Source organism: Larus michahellis, chromosome 10 (assembly GCF_964199755.1).
Source record: "Larus michahellis chromosome 10, bLarMic1.1, whole genome shotgun sequence".
NCBI classification, from domain to species: Eukaryota; Metazoa; Chordata; class Aves; order Charadriiformes; family Laridae; genus Larus; species Larus michahellis.
Genome location: NC_133905.1, coordinates 10,804,873 through 10,826,285, shown reverse-complemented (window position 1 = coordinate 10,826,285; position 21,413 = coordinate 10,804,873). Strand labels below are relative to the sequence as shown.

The 21,413-nt window shown below is 42.6% G+C and overlaps 1 protein-coding gene across 3 annotated transcripts in view; it reads right to left on the bottom strand.

The window, feature by feature from the left end:
* The window catches only part of MITF (melanocyte inducing transcription factor), a 107,852-nt gene that overhangs the window by 70,032 nt on the left and 16,407 nt on the right, over window positions 1–21,413 (bottom strand). The window contains exon 1 of one of the 3 annotated variants that reach the window (XM_074602251.1): window positions 10,307–10,402. The exons of the other annotated variants lie outside the window; for them this stretch is intronic. The gene's annotated coding sequence lies outside the window, so the exon portion shown is untranslated. Of the gene's footprint in view, window positions 1–10,306; window positions 10,403–21,413 lie in introns of those variants that run through there. 3 annotated transcript variants of the gene reach the window in all.

Here is a 21,413-nt window from a genome sequence, read left to right as displayed (position 1 = left end):
TAGGGGCAAGAAATAAGAACTCATTAGCTCTTCTTCAAGGTTCATGATTCAAATCTGACAAAACACACACTTCAGTGTTTCCAAGCTTAAAGAAAATTCCAGCAGGGTCATGGAAGATGCTATTTATAGCTGGCTTAATCTCTGTGCACTCAAATACAGCTTTTGTACATACGCATATTTTGTTAGCACTTAAAGAAAAAAAAATCTCTGCTACTGAAAACTTAATCATCCACAAGTTCTGAAAATGCAAATGAGTTTTCTTCTTAATATTAGCTGCTCCTGACTAAACTGTACTGAAAACCAGCCTATAGTTTTCGCAGCCAGAACAGTGTACTGGAAAAAATGGGTCCTGGAAAATATTCAGTGGCAAAACTGAGAAAGAAGAATGTGGAAAGTTACCAGCAATTAATTTCTTCAATAGGAACCAAACTCTTCCCACCCTCAATGTACCTATCAGTACAGCTGAGATTGTTCTGAAACCTGGAACGTTCAGGCAGTGAAATGCATTGGGAAGTGTCCGGCACTGACAGCTGGAAGGAGAGGCCACAGCCCCACAGCTCTGGTCTGTAAGGTCATTCTGCGAACATAAGTATTGCTAAGCCCTCTGACAAAAAGAAATACATTAGAAATCCACGGTCCTCCGCTCTGCCTTGATTCTTGAGTGGCTGCTCACTGCAAAGTTCACGTAGGTCTGGGGCTGTTAGTAAGAGGGCAAAGCAAACGGGTCAGACATGTTTAAACTACACGGGGATCGGGGAGAGGCGATGGGACAGCTCCTGCGCCAAGCAAACGGTGCCTCACCAAAGTGACTGCCTGCTACAGTGAGATGGCTGGCTCAGCAGACAGAACCAGAGAGCAGCAATCGCTGGTTACATGACTAGAAGATGCAAGGAGATCTGGACAGACTGCCCAGCTCTACAGGCAGTGGTCAGCAGGTCAGCCCACACTGGATAGGGTGGTTAATAGTAGCCGTCCTTGGTGGGGTCAACACTGGGATCGACATTGTCCAACATTTCCATTAGTGATCCTTGGAAGACAAGCAAAGCTTGACTAGATAAGGCTGCTTAGAGCCTTGCCCAACTTTAAACTTGGACGTTGAGCCAAGGGTTTGGACTAGATGACCTTTAAAAGTCCCTTCCAACCCAAATTATATTTGGTCCAGAAACACTGAAGTTTAGTCTTTGTCTCTTAAATTACTTATCATATGCTTTAAAATATTTTATTCATCCAAGTTTGAAAGGTTTCAGCCGTGGCAGATGGGATCAAGAATGATGTGGCCCAGGTACCACATCACCCCTTGGAAAGATATGGAAGAACATTTATAGTGGAAACAAGACTCTTGCTACTCTTCAGTAACTGCTCTGCGCACATATTGCTACACACAAGTCATTTACTCACAGGGCCCTTGTTGTTAGTCTTTATTAATCCTCATAAGTAAGTTTGTCTGTTGACCTACTGTAATTTCAAGAGATTCAGAAGCTGAACGTTCCTACCAGCCAAACTGTTTTAATGGAATTAGATAGAGATATCATGTAAGCTTTTAATAATGTTGACAATTACTAACATTCAGTTAGCTGAGCCAACAAGAAACCACTGAACCCTCACATACGTTTTTCTCTCCCCATCAAGCCATGCCCGGCACAGAATGCCATGTAGAGATGGCAAATTTCCCTAACTGCCTTCTTAAAATACTAATGGATCAAATCTGACTGCAAGGGAACGACGAGCAGCTGAACCCCCCTCCTTCCCCTGAAGCAACGTTCTGGTGAGTCAGCCCTCAGCGTTTTTCCTGCTCAAATCCAAGACGCGTGCGCACACACACAGGTTGTTCAGCATACTGCTATTCTGCAACAGTGCCAGTGGCCAAGATAACCTTTTATTACCTTTAAGCAAGTTTAGGAAAAGACTGTAGGTTGGAGAAGCATGGAAGAGCACCTTCTTTACCAAACACTACTGTCAGTGACAACTCCACATTACTGACGCGCTGCATTTAAGGCTTTGAGTTAATAGCTATTCGGCATTGAAAACAGAAGTACTGTACCAATGTACATACATTGGAAAAAATAAAGCAGAATCAGTCAGAATCTTTCCTTTTTAGTTTTCTATAAGTGATAGAAATCTTCTAGCAGTCATAATTCATAACCAGACGTCATTTCTCCTAAGGTACGCCTCAAGGAAACTTGATGTACATCCAAACTTCTGCAAGCTTGCCGCTTTCTGGATGCATCTTTCATTTTCCCTAAGAGTGCAAATCATGTTCTGGAAAGCCTACAGCATGCCAGGGATACTTAAAATAGAAAGATCTGTAGCTGGTGAGACTGCAAATATAAATACAGCTATTGGTATAGCGGTGGGAGTAATCGCAGTGGCATAGACCCAGAGCAACCCTGTGGTCAAAACTCTGCTGGCAAGCTGCCCATGGCTCCCTAAAGCCCAAGCAGAAGAAAGGGAACAACCATTTAAGAGTCTGAATGCAAATGAAACGAGTCGTGGCAAATTCACAGTCTGTTCTAACCCTTGGGCTCCAAGGTTACTAAACTGAGGAGTTTCAGTGCAGGAAGGGAGAACGACAGAAGTGCATTAGTAACAGTTAGAGCGCGAGCTGATGGGAAATCTGTGTAATTTGACCTTGCTGTGCAAAACAGTGTTTGCAGTTGGCAGCTGGGGCATCATGTCTAACAGCCACTTTCGGATGACCAGGGAAAAGCACAACCATGGCTTTCCATAGTTGCAGACTTTGGAGAAGGACACAAACACCAAACCAAGAACCTCAGAGAAAAAAGAAGGACTGAGAAAGGCTTAGCCACCAGGCTAGCAAAGCCAATGAACCTTAAAGTCTGCTTAAAAATATTAGATGTCAAAATTATCAAAGTACACCACCAGTTAGAACTGTGTCCAAGTCTAATATAATAATGTCATGTTTATTTTTGTTCCCAACTCCAGACTAGGTGCTCCAGCTGTATTTGTGCTTCTTGTAGCATTTTAAAGGAAACACACACACCGACTGAGCAGAGCAGCAGAGGGTGTATTAGACTATTTCAGAGAGCAGCCTGGGTGCATCACCAAGTTAATGAGCAATTTTGGGTCAACAGAAAGACCAACGCAAATGTTGAAAAACGCTTTTCCAAACATTTTTAAAACTGTTTCTATTGGACTAAGAACAAACAATATTTCATCAATTTTAGAATAATTCAGTGAGCTTTGTTTGGTAAACTAAAAGAAAAAAATTATTTCAAAAAACTTAATCTAAAAGGTGACTAAGCCTTTAGACACACGATGACCCCGCCAGTGGTCAGAGCCACTTGAGCATATAGTCCATCTGGCAGTGTCATTCAAGCTATGGGCACTGGAGCACATACACCTTGCCAGCAAGGCTTCCCAAAACTTCTAAAGAAAGCATTCGCGATCCCTCTGGTAATTGCTGAGCACATTGCACAGAGTGACGGTGCGCAGAGGGGTGACACCAGTGTCCCAGCACTTGCCTCTGATTTCAAGTGCATTGCCGTTGACTAGAAGGCAAGTATTAATTACTAAGTAAAATACAGAGACAAGACGGAAACACTTAGGACAGAGATAATAAATGGTGCCTAATTGTTGGGAAATAAAGAATGGATGACTTCAGTTTAGCTGCTTGTTCTCTACTTTGGGTGCGCTGTCACGCAAAATACTTAACTTCCAGCATCCTTCTTGCAACCAACTCACACTTCAAAAGAAAAGGACATTCACCATGTTATTACCAAAGGTCAAATTTCAGGTACAAACAAAAGTTAAACTTCTTGCTGAAGACAGAAGAGATTGCTCCCAAAGGATGACTACTCCCATGACAAGTAACACCTCCCAGTAGCAGCAGTCTGGCTTTAGGGACAATTAAAGTATGATTCTCACGCTCAGGGAAGGACTCATGCATTTCAGGGTGACACTATCTCAGGCCCACAAAGACAGACCTGGAGAAAATCTGCTCATTATTTTATAATAAATCAAAGCACCATGTTACTGAAGCTTGTTCAGTCATTTCAAATAGACCAAAAACTGGTAAAGAAATAAATCCTGTACAGGTAATTTGTTCTATTTCTTAGTCTTCCCAGGAAAAAAAAAAAAAAAAAAAAGAGCCCAAATTCAAAGTAATCTGAAAAGAAGCCTAGCTAAGGATTTGGCACATTTTACAATCAAAAAAAAAAAAAAAAGTTTCACATTTGGTGATATAACATTATAGCTGGGAGATGTGAGAAAAGAGGTTTCCTCCTGGCAGAAGCCACCAGAAATTGCTGCAGGAGAGGTCTCGCTGCATATGTTTTCTAGTTTCTGTATCCACCTTGTTCTCAAGTGTAAGGTTGAACATTTGGTCCATAGGACACCATTTCTTTCAGCTTTTTGTGAGATACCCCATGCAGGAGGTGGGACGGGATTCAGCCATTCCAGGTTCTGTACTCTGTTCGATGCTCAACCTAGAGGCCACAAACACTTTGTGCTTCCAGAGGCTTTCAGGAAAAGGCACCACTACCACACAAAGATGGCAGGCTAGCTACATCTACAGGTTTAGCAGACAGATCTTAGTCACCATCTTCCTCAATTTCAGAAAGGTCAGTGTGACTGGTCTCTGAAAATCAGACAGAAGCCCCCACTTCTCTCACCACCTCCCTAAGTCAGGCTACAAGTTTCAAGACAGAAAGTTGCCTGCCCTTCTCTTTCCTTCCCCTTTCTTCTTCCAGCTTAGTCCTTCTTACCCCTCACCCCAAGCTTACGATGACAGGCTGCAGATAACATGAGCTGGACTCAGGCACATCCACACAGAAAAGCCATTGTTTAAAGGTCTTGGGCCAGAACTCAACAGAGACTCAAAGGAGATGGCCCAGACCACCCTTGGTCAATCTTAACAGTATTCAGCACAGCTCCTTTGCCTTCCCTAAATATAAAAGAAACCAGGACAGATGACTGCGGGATGCATCCACAAAGCACTTGCTAAGAGCAGCTGAGGAACAAATCCATTTGCCTGAAACATCAAAAGTTATATTCTTGTAGTAACAAAAAGTGATGTTCTTGCAGCCATGATGATCACAGGATATGAGCAATTCAAGAGTTTATAAGGAGACCACTTCATTAGAACAACAGAAACACTTGGAGGAGGAAAACATACGCTTTTAGCAGACAAATTCTTCATTCCAGGTGCTCACACGTAGCACCGCTCAGACCACCACCAAGCTCCAAAATACACCTTTTTTTGTTTTGGTATTTCTCACAAAAGACAGAAGCAGGTCAAGACGACAGATGGGACACTGGACAAAGCCATTTCTCTCCTGTGAGGTCAGCACAGTTATATTCCAGGTCTACCAGTTTTAACATCTACTTTCTCACACAATGAAACAAAACTACCAAATTGTAAGAAAATGGTTGCCTAATGGTTGACCAAACATAAAATGCCGTTACGTGCACTGCTGTTCTAGTAGCATGTCAACAGATGGATCATCATTAGCAACGCAGAGATTTTTCACATACCATTGGTTGCATAAACCAAGAAAAATGCCACTATTGTGGAAAAATTGAGATTTCTTATGAACTAATAATTGAACCATAAAAATATTAATTGATTGCGTTTTGCTACATTTTGCAGAAGCCCAGTTCTTAGATGCAAAGCCAACTCTGCTTAAATTTGATTAGTTTTGGGGAGGAGGGGCATGGGGGACACAAGAAATAATTAATCATTTATCAGCAGAAAAGTCCTAACGCAATCAAGCCATCACTTCCAATTCAGTTGTCAAGTTTTCCTTTATTGTATGATAGGAACATGCTCAATCAAGTCACCACATCTGAATTCCTCCACATCCATGACAGGAGAATAGCGAGACTTTAACATCACCAATGTCAGGCAGTGCAGCCTTTGATGCTAAAATCTAGTTACCCCACTACCAGCCACAGAAGCAAACAATTCTGAGTAAACAGCCACAAATAAATCACAGTGAGATGTAAGCTACAAAGCGCACATTATGGCTGGTTTGGAGCACAGACATAAGAATTAATGGATAGTCAGACAGAGGATAAAAAGCAAAAGAGAGGCAGAGAGATAAGAACAACTCCTCGCTCTCTCCTGAATGCAAAATTCTTGTCCTGCATGAGTGCATGCTCTCCCACCCTACACTGGCCTCAGGAATGTCCAGTTTGCAAAATCCTTACAGCACAAAAATTCTTACCTCGAAAGTGGGCTCTCCTTTCCCTGCAACCTGTATCTGTAACTAATATTACCATTCGTTGTTTCTGTATCTATTACTTTCTTATCCTATCCAAGCTAAGCAAGTTCACAAAACAAGAGAGTTATGGGTATCATCCTTAGATTTGTGCTGTACAAAAAACTATGAAGTACAGAAGTGTAGCTGGGATTTCACTGTACTGTGAAAATACTAAGAATCAAGATCTGGCTATTAAACAGGAAGGTACACATATTTCATTTAGTCTTCAATGGTACAGGGAGAGGACAGAGGGGAGAATAAAGTAGAAGTCTTTGCATCAAAAGAAAGGAGTACAAGAGGCCTTCTCCTTTAGGTGAAGAGGGCAAAGGAAAATGCAAGAAAAGCAAGATGCAGAGCAGGTGGTGCCAGGACAACAGTCGGCATGCATGGAACAATCCCAAGGGATACGGCACAGGCGGAGACCACATGAGAAAGGTAGGAGCCAGGAATCAGGGCAGGTGAGGGAAGACAAGGAAAGACAGGGCCAGAAAAGTGTGGAGAGTGTGACTGAGTACCATCGTAGTAAGGATGGCGGAATACTCATCTGGTGTGTGCGGTAAAAAGACAGATGGAGCAAGAGATGCATATTTATGGGCCTAAGAAGAACAGCATCAGCTCTCAAAAAAAAAAAAGAGAAGTTTAAAAAAAGAGACCATTGAAGAATTGAGAAAATAAGAACAAAAAACCCCAAAAGCTTTTGGTTTTGTTCTGTTTAAGGAAAAGTCAAAGCTACAAGTGTTGTGTAACAAAAACTAAACGACAACTTCAAGAAGTGAGCTGGTCAGAGTTCACTCCCAGTGTGTGGGACCATGCAGGAGAACACTTCCCAGCCCTGGCCATGAGCAGACAATGCAGAAACCTCCTTTTCCAGTAACCTGATGGATAAGAAGTAGCCTGTTGTATGTGTTATTATTGTCTGCCATGTGTCTCCAACCCTACAGCGCCAGCACTGACTATTGAGCTATTCCTATGTCAAAGAATATCATGGCCAGTAGCTTAAGGCAGTGATTATCAGTAATTGCAACTAAGCTAGCTCTGTCTGCACAGAGGGGAGAGTTGTTTATGTTCTGCAATATTTTGTAATAAACTCTTATTTTCAGAAGCTCACAAGAGAGTTTTGCTTGGTGATGCTGACATCAGATGAAGTTAACTATAGGACTTGGCAAGGACGAGGGCTCTTATCCTGACTGCTGTGCATCTACACCACCTGAGGGGAAGCTGCTCCCTTTTCTGTTTCTATTTGCACATTTGCAAAGGAGGAATGATGATAAAGGCCTCTTCTATAAGGCGTTTTTTGAATTAGGAAACACAGCCACTGTTGTCCAGGCACAAACAACAGTCCCTGCTCTGAAGAAAATGGAGATGCCAAATACTTGTATGTATAACCCAAGCAGAGCTGCACCGAGGGTATGCAGCCTGGTAGAAGGTACATGGCAGGCTTAGAGATCTCCAGCAGTGCTGGCATTACGGTGGGGGCGGGGGGGAAGCACACACCTTCCTCCCTGACTTCTCTCTCCCTCCCTCCCTCCCAGCACCACCCAGAACAATATTCCATAAACTTAACATTTCACTGTACAAGCGGCTAAGCATTGGCTGTGCTTAAGTTCCAGACAACAAGAAAAATAATTATGAAAAGTATCTGGGATGCTGTAAGATTTGCTTTCTTATTCACAACGTGTTGTATTTGCCTCTGCAGTTTTTCTTTACATCTCTGCCCAGATGTGAACCAAAACTAGTTAAGTAACAGTCCAGTTCACCCTGGATGATGCAGAGTTTCTAATGAGGGACTTCCCAAGAAAATAATACTCAGACTTTGAGTAATAATTATTCATACATCTTATAAATAAACACAGCTCCTAATATTTTTAATTAGACCGTTTCCACCAAGAAGTTATGTTCTCCTTAAATATTTACAGTGTAAAAAGAAACCATACAACATTTCTCCCAGTGATGGAAGAGCTGAAGAGTGGCTGTAGTCAAAATGGACTTAATGGAGGCATCTTATTACAGCTTTCTTCTTTCAGAGTAGATAAAAAAAAGATGAAGATCAAAAGTATTCATTTACTCCACTCTACACATTTGAAAAAAAATAATTGTTTAAACGGGTAAAGATTTTGCCCATCTGCATTACAAGTTACAATTACATTTGAAAGCATTAAACAAACCAGCTGTTGAAAGACTTGCTTCCGCGATTCCAACGGACAGTAACCCATACCCAGAGGCTTCTATTACGCTACATTCCATTCAACAGTATATTGCTTATTTTACCCACTGTGGGGGGGATTGCTCTGTCCCTCTACCTGAAAACAGCTTATTTATCGAAGTCACAAGCTTTTTATACATTTCCCTCCTCCATAAATTAGCATATTATGGGGTCATGCACATTCACTCATATATATGCCAAGTCTCTAAGGGCCACACATATACCACTGCCACAGCACACAGGAGCAGTCAACATTGATCGGCATCTTGTCCAAACCGCACCACATAAATAGCAAACATGACCACTCACGTCCTGAAGAACTTATTACAGAAGTCAGACACGGGAGGGCCAGACAAAAGCGTGCCAGGAGACAGCAGCAGTCCTTACAACAGATCCCAGCCAAAGGGGCCGGTTTGTCTTTTTTTAATAATGATAATAAACAAACAACCAATTCCTACCATGGATCTCTTCTTCCCTTTGAAAGAAGGACAAATACTCAGGAAGGAGAAATAATTTTTCCATACTAAAGTTAATGGTCAACTCATTTTGATACAACAAAGCCAACAGGCAGAACGTTTTACTTGAAACAGCATTGTAGCTGCTAGTCTTCCCTCTCCTTCCTCCCCAGGTGCTGCTCTGCTGAAACTTCCCCTTCATTTTCTATAAGCGAAGTTGATTTTATGTAATGCTGCCATGAAGAAGTGTTGTAGCAGAAAGCATCTCAAGATCATCTTTACCTGCCAATTTACCCCCTGTGCTGGCAAGCTGAATATCTCGGGGGAAAGAACAGAAGACGGAGACAGATGGAAAAATTGAGCTAACAAGACTGTTTCTATTAAGAGCATCTCATCAAAGACAACCCAAAGAAAATGAAGAGATGGGGCAGAAAAAGACTCACAAGAGAAAAGAAAGCAAGGTAAGCAGACTCAGTGAGACACCTGCTGTAAAAGCTTTGTGAGATGACTCACCCAGTTCTCTGTTCCGCTCCAGTTTAGCTCCACACTGGATCAGAGGGAAGTGCTACACATCAGGAAAAAGGGTGGAGTCGACAGAACATTTCCTGGGCAATCACAGGAGCAATAAGCAGCCTGTTTGTCCACCCAGTGCAAATTACAGGAACATCAACGCTGCTCAAACACACACAGCACGCAGGAGCACCCTGAAAGCTGCTCCATCAGCCCTACGCTGCCAGGGTGCAAGAAGGTGGTTATAATCTGTCCCTGTGATAGCAAGCACCAGAGTGGGTGTCATCCACTGGGAACACCCCAGAGGTTCCTGTGTGCCACCAAGACAGCCCTAAAAACATGACACCAACTCACTGCCAGTCTCTCAACTTACTTATTTATTAATAAGACCATTTTAAAAGGCTCACGAGGATAATGATCGTGAAATAGTGCTCTGTTAGAGAAGGTGGATGAGCACACAGCAAAAGCTTCCATAAGGAGAAGCAGATGTGCTGTACCACAAGACAAATCTACAACAGTGACTTTCAGGTGGGAAGAGAGAAGGTGAAGGACACATATGATATTACGGCAGCCAGTTAACTTTACCAACAGACAAAAACCTTTCCAGGATGGATGAGCAAGTATGGGAAACAAGGATGGGGAGCCTGGTGGAACTGCTGGGTTCTGGGGGACGGAAGATGGATGTGAAAGGATAAGGCAAGTTCTCACAGCTAAGGATATATTTGACATACTTAATTTCTAGCAAGAAAGAATGGACAAGAGACAGAGACTGAAGACTCTGAGCTCCCCGCCATGCTGCATAAGAGACCAAAGGGTCTTCTAGAGAGGTATTCCCACTTACTCTATACGAACTGCCAAAGGCACATATACAACAAGAGGGCCAGCAGATAGAACAAGAAGATTAAGCAGAAACTCACCTTGATGTCAGCTCCCAGCCAGTTCCTGCCGCCTGCCCTAGACAACCCTCCGGACAAAGCTCCTGCCAGTCTGGACTGTCTCACGGGTTCCTGCTGCCTTGTTCCCCAAGACTCCCAATACCCCATTGCCTTCCCTCACGCATCCAGCCAATACCTTCATATCCTGTGCTATTCATCTTTCTCATCTTCTTTTCATCCTCATAGCAGAGCTATTACCTACAACACTCCTAATCACATTTAATTGGTGTACACTATATTGAAGAGATCCATAATCTTCAAAGCATCTTCCAAACAAACTACAGCAGAGGAGATTTCCCCCTCTGCTCGAGGCATTTGGCAAGAGGATAGCAGCAGACATTACACCAAGTGGCCTTTTTGTTTCCACTCCCTGAGTCACAATCCCATGCATCAAAGATTGATTTCACGCCTACCTGGGATGAATGAGCTTTCCTAAATGTTTATGACATGCTAAAGAAAAAAAAGCTGTAAGGGGAATGTATGACTCACCAAGAATTTGCTAATCTATAGCTGATACTCAGAAGTTATTACATTTGTATCATGTTTCAGAAATAAACAGTCAGATTTCCAACACTTATCTCAGACCTACAGCACACAGCACTCGATCATTACAGGCTACCGCAGCTGCTGGCAGGACAAAGCCACACACAGTAGCCTCTCCAAGAGACAGAAAATATCAAGTTACCCAGATAAATCAGAAATAGAAGAAGAGGCGTCCTTAAACAATAGCATACTCATTGAGTAAAGGCTTTTTTCCTGAACTCATATTATTATCCCTACCCTCTTCTACAAGGTGTAAATGGCAGCAGAGGCTCAGCAGACTCAAAATCTACAAGTTTATTACTTTTTAACGATCTAAATTCTTCTCAGGTTTTAAGAAGGACCATGTGGTTTCTTCCCATCCTCAAAGGTATTTGGCACAAGAAGAGGCAACGCCTATACCATAACTGAACAGATAAACCATCTCCCTTTGCTGTCTGAATCACCGTTCTAAATTAAGCAGAAGAATACGGAAAATCCCAAGCTTTCCTTTGCCTCCCAATATTCCTATACTCTCTGTTTCAAGGGGGAAGTCCTACAGAGTTTCAGGAATCAGTTTTGCCCCAGGTATGCACAAGCAAAGTATGCACCAGCGGGCTCCAGGCTCCTTGGCCCAGATAGGTTTTCTTCTCCCAACACCACTTTTTAAAATGACTTAGGAGATGAACCTGTGCTAGAGAGGTAGATTTGCACGTTGGCAGTCGTTAGGTGGGGAAAGGGGCTGTAATTCTTAGAGCCAGACTTGGGGTGGTAGCTCCAAGTTTAGGAAATCTTGTGAATACTCCAGCACAGATTTTTCCCCCACCCCTTGTTTAAGAAATGCTTGCACGGCCAATGTTGTTGCAGCCTGTATAAACCGAGTAAGAGAAATGCCACCTTTGGAAAAAGTTTTAAACTGCTGAAAAAAAACCCACACCAGATCTCTATGAAACCACAGGGGTGGGGAGGGGACGACACCCAGGGAGGCTGCACCTACCACAGCTGGCGATGCCAATGAACTCAACCCCGGATTAGGAAGATGAGAACTGCCACTACAGACCACCAACATCAATGCCACCCATCCTTCACAACAGCTATTATCAAGTACATTAAAAGAAATGACAAGAGCCAGTCAGCAGGGAAGCTTATTCCCTGCTATTCCCAAAGCATGGAGAGTTGCCTTCACTCCAGCAGACCCTCTCTTGCCTTAGAGTTAGCCGAGCACATGCAGCTCTGCCAATCCCAGAGCATCAATGCAGCAGCAGTGATGTTTACAGGAGAATTATGTCACATACAAAGCGTTCTCTTTCCTGAGCAAAGCAATACATCTTATTCCACATACTTTTACAGAAACTCACACTTTTTTTAAAATTATCCAAATATTTAGGACTGTGTTGTCCCATGCACAAGAAACAATGCAATCTAAAAACATAACCTAAAATACGCACAAAAATACAAAGACACAAAACCGCAACACCAACATTTATTTAAAACTATATCCATTGATAAGTTACTGGACATCAAAGCAGAGAGAAGACAAGTAATTCCACAGCGGTCACACCTAATGCAGAACCTCCACATTCCATTGCCACCTGCCAGACTTAACGGGACCCAGAAAGGACAGCAGGGCAAACCAAGTTAGCTCCTCTACTCTTCACTAAAATCAGTTATTTATTTATTTTATTATTATTCGCTTTTTGGCTTTACTTTAGCAGACCCAAAGTCTTTTTGCTAGTTTTCACCCTTTCTTTTCTCCAGGCCGTATTTTTATTGTATGCGGGCACTTAACTTCTGTTTGATAACAAAAGGAACTAAGCACTCAACTACCTTACAAACTGCGTATGTTTCAGTATGTTGCTCCTATTGTATTTCTTTTATGTTCACCTTCAATGACTACTAATATACCAAGCCCAGGTCTTTGTTTTTTTTAAATGAAGCAAATCTCCTGACATCACTGTCAACACAAGCGTCGCTTGAACAGAGAGTAACCAACAGTTACTCTTAACAGCGTATGGTAATGAATGAGACAATCTCCATTAACTATGGCTAATAACCACAGTTTCACACCCTACAAAAGTTCTGCTGCCCAGCAAATGAGGAACAGACAACCTTCAATTAACTTTCTTTCTTGTTTAAACACAATTTTGTGTGCTAACTGGGGACCAAATTCTGTTTCCCTAACTCACGACAGCACTTTGTTTCTTTTGGTGGGAAAACTGAGAATTCAGGTTTCATTCAAACGAATAAAATCCAGATTTGACTTCAGGTGCTCTTATGGCCTTAACGTTATTAGGAAGGAGTCTGCATCTTATGCCAAGACATTATATATCTTCCTCCCCACCAAGTAAATTCTCCACTGGGTAACAGCTGGAAAAGAGATGGATGACTAACAAACATGAATCCAACAACTGAAAATAAGCAGATAGATCTGTTATTCCCATTCTTGCCAGCAAGTGTTGCTGTTTACCAAGGGAAAGCAAGAATAAAGAAAAAAAAGAATATAAAAGATATTGCTAAATTTCCTTATTGTGTTTGTACCCAAATCCTTCCATGCAGAATTCTGATTCATCAGTTGAAACTCAGCGTGGCTTCAGAAGAGCATGTTTTCAATAGCTTCTGAAAGCAGAAAGCTTGGAGACTATTTTCTGCAAAAAAACTGAACATGTATATGATCTTCTGCAGTGTTGATAAGCACATTGCAAATGCCCAAGGAGAAAATTTGTGTGGGGAGATAACTGCAGAAACTATTCTTAGTAACAGAGTTCTGCATCTGTTAAACTAACTCTGCTGGCACTGCGCTGAAAAATTTATATTCACGAACACGTGCTCCAAATGTTGTGAAAAAGATACTATTTTAAATTCTGTTTTATGTAACCTGAAACATCTCTGAGAGCTCATGGAGGTATTTTCACTGTGTACTGAGAGAAAGCAGAGCCTGGAGCAGTGGTCCCCAGCTCAGACAACAGCCAGTGGTGTGTTAGGCATCAGAAGCCCACAAGTTAGAAGCACAGCAAAAGGCAAAGCAAAGCCCAATCTCCCACAGAAACGGGTTACACAGAGCCACAGGCCTAAACGTGGCTGAAAACCATGGCTTTAAAACTGGGTTCCTGCTGGCTAAACCCCTGTCACTCAGCATGGGGAACCCATCTTAAGCGAAACATTTAACATTTTTAAGCGAAACATTGCCCAGAGAAGCTGTAGCTACCCCATCCCTGGAGGGGTTCGAGGCCAGGCTGGATGGGCTTGGAGCAGCCTGGTCTGGTGGGAGGTGTCCCTGCCCAGGGCAGCGGGGTTGGAACTAGGTGATCTTTAAGGTCCCTTCCAACCCAAACCATTCTAGGATTCAAGCAAATCCTTAATGTTCAGTGTACCACAAAGTTCCATTTTCTGCTCCCCTCACGCAGGCAACGTAAGACTCACAGACAAGCAGTAAAAGCCTTAAGAAACCTGCAGACGAAAATAATATGGCACAAGCCTCGTGTGTGTGGCAGTGAATGAGATGGGAAACTTGGTCTGAAGGCAGAATGACGCATCAGAGCCCCAGTTTCTCATTTTAAAAGACAATTGCACTGATCAAACTTCAATACTTCTTTTAACTGTCTTATTCAATCTGAAAACTAACTTTCAGTAAGAGAACTGTTGCTTTCAAGCATACGGTATTATACTTTTTTCAAGTTCTCCCATAGGATTTTATTTTTGGACACTACAAGAAGCAGGCAGAAGCTGCCTCTCTCCCCCTCTCCCTCTTCAGTTTCTCCAAAGTTAGACCAAGCGGAAATCATGGCAAAGTACACTCCTTCTAATGTACTTCTTTATGGTTATGCCTCTATGTACCAAACAGAACTGGACCCCTGGATGCACCTATAAATAGTTGCTACAAATAAAGTACTGTCAAAGGCAGTAAGACCATTCACATACTATGCTGAGTCCTAGTGAAAAAAAATTAAATAGCAAGCAGGGAAAACTTTACCTCTAAATCCATAGCTGAAACCTCACCAAATGGCTGAGAGTAGCCTCTGTGTTTGACATCACCTGCAGACCACTACACCACCTTCCTGCAACACTTACTTTATAAGCAACCACATTAAAAAGTCATTATCCCACCTTGGAATAACTGGGACCTTTACTTGTAGAGTAGCTGTAGAGAGGTCAAGGCCTAAAAGGATTTTGGAGAAAGAAAAACAAAATAAGTGAAAAGAAAAAAAACAACACCACCACACAAGAAAATCCTGCAAGTTGCAGGAACTCCAGCAAAACAGTTTTCTAATCGGTTGAACAGCCAAAACCAGTATTAGTCTGTACCACTTACAACAGACTTACTCATAGTCTCGTCCTCCTGACTCTCAGGGGCCATATTCTGGTACGTGTTTTGAAAGACCTCTTTAATCACCTTTTATTAACAAGCTCTTTTTAAAAGCTGACGGTACAGACAGGGCCCTACAGTAGTCGCAAAGAAAGTATTTTTTTTCCTGCTAACCCATCCTCATGGCAACAGCCAGAAATACCCTTCAGTAACCCGTACGTGTCAACAAGCTCCATTACAGCCCAGGATGTTTGGTATAGCAGTTATTTCACAAGCCTCTGGTGGGACTGTAAATTCTGGCAGTGTCAAATACATTTCCTTTTATTACAAAACCCATTTTGAAGCCACCAGAAAGATTTCTCATTTGTAAACTAGCACTTCTATATTTAGAATATTACTTGGATTACAGATTTATTTTTTCTTCCTGATGCTGCAGAAATGGAGAAAAAGGAAGAGGCAGGAGTGCTAGCATGGGCAACCAGGCAACTTTTCAAATACTGGAAAAGGTTTTAAGTTCTTGGAGAAGGGGACTGTTGCTCTGGATTTGAAGGAAAGGCCTGATTCACGACTTCCAGATAAAAGACCGTCCCTGACTTCACGTCTCCGTAAAATGGAAACTCTTCCTCTGGCCAGGCTCACCTGCAATGTGACTTGTGGTCTGCTTCAGACAGCAAAGGGCCGAGGTGGGGGTGAGAAACTGAAGGTCCATCAAGTACCTGGTCAGGAGATTCACCTTCATAACTCTCCATTTCTTCACTACTGAAAGCACAAATACTACGCAATGACCCCTCAGGCAAATGGAGGGGAGCAGGTCCCCCTCACAAGACCTCTGCTCCCCCAAAGCCAGGCAGCCTTTTTACAAGTATTGCACTAAGTTGTTTTAACACATACACTGAAGAACATCATGATGTGGACTTTGTGAGTCAAATGAAATATGACAAATAGTTGATGGAAGTACAGATTTCAGCTAATCTAACTGAACTAATACATCAGGAAAATAAACAACCCTCCTGTACACACGAAGATGAACACAGCTTGGCATGAGACACCTCTAAATCAACACTAAATCAAACTAATAAATATGATTGACAGGATAATGACTAATAACCCATTTAAAGCAAAGCATCATATAGCTCTTGCTTATGGACTCAGGAGATTTTGACGTCTTTAACTGAGTTCTCCCAACTCAGATGAACTTTTTTCATCAATTCTGGATTAACTGGCTCATTTATCTACTCAGAGTAAATGATATCCAAGCTTTTGATTTCCTGACTAAAACCTGCTCTGCAGCTAGAACTAGCATGAAGGCCTACCCAAACAGCTTGGTACAAATAAACTGGGGGAGGGTTGCATATATTAGTTCCCAGATCTTTGGATATACTTTTTTTTTTGGGGGGTGGGGGGAGGGCACTGTTCCAATAGTTTCTTAAAATTATGGCAGCAGAACAGAGTGTGAAGCTGGGTGGCATGTAGCTGCCAACACATCGAGCATTTGCAATGATTCATTAGCCCAGGCTTTGATGAGTTGTTCCTGGTTTTGAAATAACTAGAGAAAGAAGGAGTTAGACATCCAACCTGCCAGAGCTCGGCCAACTGGTACCCAAATTCCAGGTGCAGACCTCTATCATTGCACTGCATGTATTTAGTTTTATTTTAACACAGGTTAATCATGTCAAACGATAGCAAGGTGATCTGCATCTTGAAGTTATATACATCACCTGGTAGGGGACAGAATAAACCAAGAGAACAGCCACTGGCTAGGTACCACTTAAATGTTTCAGCATTTGCATTCAATCATAATCAAAATTCTCTGAATGAAAACATTACCATAATTTTGTATTTTTTGAACTCAATCTCTTTGCCTGTTCTTCCCATTAAATCTTTTTTCCAGGCCTCCATCCCCCCTCTCCCTAGAGAAAGGGTCCTTGTAAAGTTTTTATCAGATACATGTATAATTTAGCCTGCTCTAGCCATTTCCAGATGGCCTCCAAAGCGACAAGTTTATTCACTCGCCATGAATTTTCCAATAACGAAGAAAAAAATGGAAGTGAGATGGGATTCCTAAAGCAAGAACCTCACTAGTACCTCAGGAATTATGATACTTCATTTCTTCTAATATAATCACACGCAATTGGATCCAACTCACAGAGATACCCGAACACTCCCAGTGACTTCACCCTTGTCTCTAACCCAAATAGCTTTTTCATGGAAAGAGGGACACAGCAGAGGCAGGTATTCAGACTGCTGGCACACCTTACTGGAATCTCTTGCCTGAAAATCCAGCCATTAACATATGGAGGAGTTGGAGCAAGCACTTCTATTTTTATTGTACGCCATCTTCTCTGAATTATTGTTTTCCCTGCATTACAAGGCATTTGGCAAAACGGACAGAAAATCATGAATTAGGATCAAGAATTACAGATCAAACCTTAGCCTTCCCATCAGTGTGACGGTTGTGTGTTGCACTGTACAAATAATTCATGTGATTACATTTGAGCCTATTCTCTTCTTTGGAAAAAGGAGCTCCCGTATAGCACTCTCAGGCAGCTCTTACATGATGGTATTCTGGAAGATCAAGAAACAGACCTCCAGGTTTCCGTTTAAGACCAGAAGCATCAGTCGAGCCAGTATTTTTCTGTTTTCATTACAATAGGTTTTGCCACTTCTCCACAGATGCCACTTCCTTGGCATATCACGTCTTAACCGAGACCCTACATCCATCCAAGTCTCTGCTACTGTGAACCTCTGGGCCTTAGTGAATGGTCATCAACTACCTAAGGAGACAGGGCTGGGATGCAGAACCACCAGCTCCAGAAGCTAGATTAGAAATGCTGCAACTTGATCACCAGTAGTGCCACATTTCTGGAACAGCATCCACTCAGCGCTTTGTCCTCTTTACAAATGAATGTCCTCAGAGGTACCTCTGAGTGCACCTGCCCTGCCATCCTCCACCAAGTCTGTCTCAGGAGCTCTTTCCTGGGCAGGACGCCGACCAGGGTTTTGACAGCAGCAAGGCAGTGGGTGCGCTAGGACTCCTTCCCATCATGCTGACAGCTCTGCCTCATTGTTTCCCCCTGTAGCCATCTGCTTCTCATGTCTTATTCTCAGATTGCAGATCTGCTGTGAAGCATCCCACCGCCTTCCTTCATCCTCACACAGCACCTACCAGCAGCACGGGATGCTGGGTCCTGAGCAGGGATCTTAAGCGTTATAGTAGAGTAAGTCATAACATGCAGAACAAAAGCTGTTTACAGAGGTCTTTGTTGTTGGAGCTCCTCAGATAAACTGCTGGAAAAATAATGTCACGTTTCATAATATTTTCCCTGACACGTGCCAACTTCAGAGGAGCCCTCTTGAACCACTACAGCTCCGAAGTACCTTGTATCAAAGTCTAGGTCTACATACAATGCTGCCAAGAAGAAACAAGGTTTATATTCTGATTAATTGTTCAGGATGAAAATATGGGCTCTGACATAATGTAATAGCTATTTTGGCACAACTTTTGAGGAGCATGAGTAAGCAGCCTCTCCTAATTGATGTGCAGATCCTGGAGTGGGTAGTAACTGCATAATAGCTTCATGTTGTCTTCTGAAACTTAACACAGATGTGAAGCCCGTCAAACTAGTGGCTACACACTGGAAGAATTTAATCCTGTTTCATCCATTATCTACATTTTCTGTCTCCCACGGAAAACTAATTAACACAGGACATCTTGGATGTTACAGCTGCAGTCGACACAACTGATTCCAGGTCTCAATGGTGGCAGGACTCAAGCAGCCGATGAAAATACCTTGGCTTAACAAGTTACCACTCAGCAGCTGAGCAGCGAGAGCAGCCACGTGTGCTGTTAGACCATAGCCAATGTGTACTAAGACAGCTTAGCTTAGTCAATGGTCAAAGAGGTTAGCGTTAACCTGCATTACATCATATTTGCTGTGGACCAGGACTTTGCACACAGATAACTACTGCACTATAGCTGACATCAGTAAATTATTACACAGAATTAACTAAACTATGCTTGAGCTGTAAGACAATTACCTCAGCAAGACAGTATATTTGGGATGTGGTTCTTATGGAGTAAGCATAAAGCTCAAGATAAGAGTCCTAGCCGATTACCAGACTGCTGCGTTACTGCTCATTCATTTAAGAGATTCAGTATGTTAAGAATCAGTCAGATACCGTCATCAAACTGGACTCGTTGGTAAAGATATCACTAACTGTAAGCATGGTACTTGTCACTTTCTACTGGAATGCTGTTTTTAAAACAGCAAAATTCAGCTGCATACAGGAAGCCAACCACACACCAGCCAAACAACTTGCACATCACTTTTACCATGTTTTTGTAAGGTCAGCAGTAAGATTTTTATGTTGCATCTAACCCAACATAACTGCAAGCTGCTACGGAAGGAGGAGTCCTGCCTTTCCACAGTCCTGGTTCCCAGTCCTCCCCTGGGCTGGGTCTTGTAACTGTGTGGCCATGGCACAAGTCAATTCTGTAAGATGACGGAAAACTTTTTAATTATTTCTCTTTTTAGCATGTGTGGTCCTTTTCCACTGAATCAGCAAGATAAACCAACTCTCCCTGCAGCCATTTAGCAGCCAGCTCCTTCACGAGGTGCAAGACTGAGACTCAAGGCAGAGATGGGCACGGCCATACCTTCCAGCAGCCGCCTGCAGCCAGAGGAGATCAGGTGTAGCACAAAACCACACCCCGCATAGTGCATAGTCCTCCTGCCAGTATTCATAAGGTGAACTTTTACCCCACAATACTGCCTGAGAAATAAAGTAGCTAGGCAAGTGATAAGAGGTTATTTTTTCCCTTAAATCACTCAAATGATAGAAAAGACAAAGTCTGTGATTCCACATATCTAAGCTACAGAGGAGATGGCTGGGTGACCACTGAGCCTCCTGCATCTTTGTCTAGGAAATCTACTGGAGTAGACAATATCAAAGAATTGGCAGAAGTGCACTTTGACATGAGAATGCATCTCACAGGGCAAAAGCATGATAGACAGTATTGCTTTGCAAATGCCTTTGGTTCATGTTCTGAATTGGCGCTCTTACGTAGTCCCTGATACCCAGACCAAAAGAGATGCGCAAACAACATTCTGTGCACGCGACGTTCAGAAGAAAAGGGGAAAGCTACCCTTTACCCCTGTAGTCACCCAAAACCTCTGGGCCACAGAAACTGGTGCAGTTTTCTGGGCTGTCTAAAGGCCTGTACCTTCTATCCAAAGGCAAGTCAGACCATATGAATTGATGTGATGCTAGCAGTCCAGTCCTGAAAAGCATGGGACTTGCCAGTTGGCACATACTCCACGTATGTGCCACACACACGTGCAATAAGCCTGGCAATTTCTGGGGAAAATCAAACCTGTTTCTCCTTGCATAGCAGCCCTGCTCTTGCGGAGGGAAGCAGCAGCACACAGTTACACTCCAATGCTGACAGCAGTTAAACAGTCCTCTTGCCAGAAAAGCTGGGGACCGCTTTTCTTTGTAACAGTTAACAGCTGTGGCAAGATGTAAAATACAGGCACAGCAGCAAGAAGAACACTATCAGATAAAATGCAAAGGCCAGGAGAATTCTTGTGAAGTGACTGCTGCCTGCAGGTGTAATTGTCCTCCCACGTACCATCCTTCTGTGCCTCTCTCCAACAGTAAACCCAGCAGAATACATTGGAGTTTGGGTTCAACCTTCAATTACAGCAGAGACTGGTATCTTGGTTATTAGTCCATATCGCCCAGCTGAATGAGGGGTCCCTCCATCTTTATACACTTTTCTCCCAGCCTCTGTGAATGCCTCACACCTTCCGGCAGTTGTACTGTCACAGCCATCCAACGTCCAGATTTCAGATGCAAGTGCAATAAAAAGTCAGCATGCAAGAACAGAAATCCCAAGTCTATTACTAATTCCCAATTTAATTCAGAACATTCCTTAACCATGCAAATGCGGAGGTAAGGCAGTGCCTTCAAAATGCTTTTCATTAAGAACTCAGCATCTAGCACAGCTCCCTGTAAACTGCATATAATCTAATTTCTGCACTACCCTGTTTCAGTTTCTCATTACTGAACATCTTTCATGTTTTAATTCACATGACATTAGAATTGCTGCACTAAACGAGCACCTTCTGAACTCCAGAATAAAATGGAGGTTAATTACTAAACCAGATTTTTAAGTGAGAGTAATACTCTATTAATGCCTAAAGCAATGCTAAACTTGACAACTTAATTGAAGTTAAGCATTGCAGACTTAAACTGCCCCAACAG